Source organism: Perissodus microlepis, chromosome 20, assembly GCF_051167445.1.
Source record: "Perissodus microlepis isolate ML-2025 ecotype Zambia chromosome 20, ASM5116744v1, whole genome shotgun sequence".
NCBI classification, from domain to species: domain Eukaryota; kingdom Metazoa; phylum Chordata; class Actinopteri; order Cichliformes; family Cichlidae; genus Perissodus; species Perissodus microlepis.
In genome coordinates, this window is record NC_140480.1 from 4,666,609 (window position 1) to 4,670,150 (window position 3,542).

Here is a 3,542-nt window from a genome sequence, read left to right on the forward strand (position 1 = left end):
AAGTTGTAAAACATTAGAAAATAAGGTTAAAGTCTAAAGTCTATGCCCTCTTTCACATTTACAAAACAGTCCAGCGATATTTTACACCCCTGCTTTACACGATCAACCTCTTTACACAGCTTTCCAGTTCGCACTCCTTGTGTTTTCTTTCCCAGTTTGCATTCCAAATATCTTTTCCAGGTTTGTATTTTTTTGTGTTGTCTTTTATTGTTTCCTTGTGCTTTTTGATCATTCTCCTCATGAATCTTTATCTTACTGTCTGCATGTGTACATCGATTCCTGGATCAAACATTTGCTTTTTGAACTCTTTATCTGACTTCTGTGTCCAGTGTTTGAATCCTCTCCTTCTGCGGAATCACCTTTTGGTTCATATTAAAGTCCTAGTATTAGCTTGCCATTAACAAAGGCTTCTTCCACAACAAAGGGGCTTTACAACTGGAACTGTAAATATTTAGGTCATTAATGGGAAGAGACAGGGGGAAATGGCAGAGAAAGAAGGAAGGGGGGGAAACGAGGAAGGCAAAAATAAGTAAAAGATTAGGACAGGGTGGGAGTGAGAGAAAAAAAAAAGGATGTAAGTGACTTTATTGATGGTGTTGATTTACAGTGCCTTACTAATTAATGTAAGGCACTGTAAATCAATGTAAAGTTTATGTTTCAGTAATTCCACCAAGCTTTCTAACTGAAATTATATTTTTAATACTAAAATGCAATTATTTCTGTTATCCATGAATTTTTAAATATACTGTTTTAGAAAAATCAGAAAATTGCAAAGCACATTAGTATTTTTTGATTATGATGCCAAATTACAGTTATTTATTTGGTTGTAGTGGTTGAATGGTGTGCTTGATTAAACTCTCAGAGCGCCAGCTCAAATTTGGGTATGAAAACAAAAATAAGAGCACCGTTTTTAGATTTACACACATCATTGGCAGATTTCTAAAATATTTGTGTTTGGTTGTTGCCAAACTGCTAAAAAGGCGAGGATGTCTTATCTGAGGAGGCCTTGAGCCTTTGTTTACAGCTGTCAGCAGGACTCAGTAATAACAACGTGATTACGGGAACATCCTTGCTGTCAAAATATTCCCAACACTAAAAGATACCAAGATAACCGATCAGGCCCGATCTCATTATCTGCTGTTAATCTCAGATTAACAGATGTTGAACGTAACCTTATTGCAGCTGAATGTACTGAATAATGATGACAAGTCTTTACTGACTGCGCAACATCTCTAAAGTTAGAAATATCCTGTCTCAGAGTGACGCTGAAAAACTAGTTTATGCATTTATTACTTCCAGGCTGGACTACTGCAATTCGTTATTATCAGGATGTCCAAAAAACTCATTGAAAAGCCTTCAGTTAATCCAAAATGCTGCAGCAAGAGTCCTGACAGGGACTAGAAGGAGAGAGCATATTTCTCCTGTTTTGGCTTCCCTTCATTGGCTTCCTTTTAAATCCAGAATTGAATTCAAAATCCTGCTCCTCACATACAAGGTCTTAAATAATCAGGCCCCATCTTATCTTAATGACCTTGTAGTACCATATCACCCTATTAGAGCACTTCGCTCTCACACTGCAGGCCTACTTGTTGTTCCTAGAGTAATTAAAAGTACAGGGTGGGCCTTTTATATGGATACACCGTAATAACATGGGAATGGTTGGTGATATTAAAGTCCTGTTTGTGGAACATTAGTATATGTGAGGTGGCAAACTCCTCAAGATGGGCGGTGACCATGGTGGCCATTTAGAAGTCGGCCATCTTGGATACAACTTTTGTTTTTTCAATAGGAAGAGGGCCATGTGACACATCAAACTTATTGGTAATGTCACAAGAAAAACAATGGTGTGCTTGGTTTCAACGTAATTTTATTCTTTCATGAGTTATTTACAAGTTTCTCTTTGTTCACAGCCATTGACATGTCAAAGAGGTTAACACGTGAGGAGCTTTTTGCTAAAGCATATAATTAGGGCTGGACCAGGTGACCCTGGATCCTCCCTTAGTTATGCTGCAATAGACGTAGGCTGCCGGGGATTCCCATGATGCATTGAGTTTTTCCTTTCCAGTCACCTTTCTCACTCACTATGTGTTAATAGACCTCTCTGCATTGAATCATATCTGTTATTAATCTCTGTCTCTCTTCCACAGCATGTCTTTATCCTGTTTTCCTTCTCTCACCCCAACTGGTCGCAGCAGATGGCCGCCCCTCCCTGAGCCTGGTTCTGCCGGAGGTTTCTTCCTGTTAAAAGGGAGTTTTTCCTTCCTGCTGTCGCCAAAGTGCTTGCTCATAGGGGGTCATATGATTGTTGGGCTTTTCTCTGTATCTACTGTACAATATAAAGCGCCTCGAGGCGACTTTTGTTGTGATTTGGCGCTATATAAATAAAATTGAATTGGATTGAATAATTTAGAAAAAGAACAATTCCCAAATGATTTTTCTCTCCCTGTCAGTATCGTTAGGAATAAACAAGCCTTCACAATACACCCAGGCATAACATTATGACCACCTGTCTAATATTGTGTTGTGTCCTGACCCGCGGAGGCATGGACTCCACTAGACGCCTGAAGGTGTGCTGGGGTCTGTGGCCCCAAGATATTAGTAACAGATCCTTTAAGGCCTGTAAGATGTGAGGTGGGGCCTCTGTGGATCGGACTTGCTTGTCCAGCACATTCCACAGAATCTCGATTGGATTGAAATCTGAGGAATTTGGAGGCCAAGCCAAGGCCTCAAACTCATTGTTGTGCTCCTCAAACTATTTGTGGCATTATCCTGGGTGCATTATCCTGCTGAAAGACGCCATCAGGGAATACTATTTCTATGAAACAGGTCTTAAGCAATCCTTAGGTAGGTGGTTTATTTCAAAGTAACATCCAGGACCAAAAGTGTCCCAGCAGTACACTGTCCAAAGTGTCACACTCATCCTTTAGTGCATTCTGGTGCCAGGTGTTCCCCAGGTAAATGACCCACACAAATGCTCATGTGCCCATTGTTGGTGCTTTCAGCGATGTACAGGGGTCAGCATGGACACCCTGACTGGTCCGCAGCTATTCAGCCCATTATACAAAAACTGTGATACTCTGTGTATTCTGACACCTTTCTTTGAGAACCAGTATAAACTTTTTTCATCAGTTTGAGCAAAAGTAGTTCATCTGTTGGATTGGACACACAGGCCAGCCTTTACTCCCCACGTTCATCATTGAGCCTTGGCCTCCAATGACCTTGTCGCTACTTTACTACTTTTCTTTCCTTGGACCAGTTTTGATAGATGCTGAACACTGCAGACTGGGAACACCCCACAACAGCTGCAGTTTTGGAAATGTTTTGATCCAGTTGTTTAGCTATTCCAACATGTTCCTTGTCAAACTCATTCAAATCCTTACACTTTTTTTCTTCTTCTAACACATCAACTTTGAAGACAAAATGTTCAATAGCTCCCTGATATATTCCACCCACTAACAGGTGCCATGATGAAGAGATAATCAGTGTTATTCACTTCACCTGCCAGTGGTTGTAATGTTATACCTGATCATTTTATTTGTATA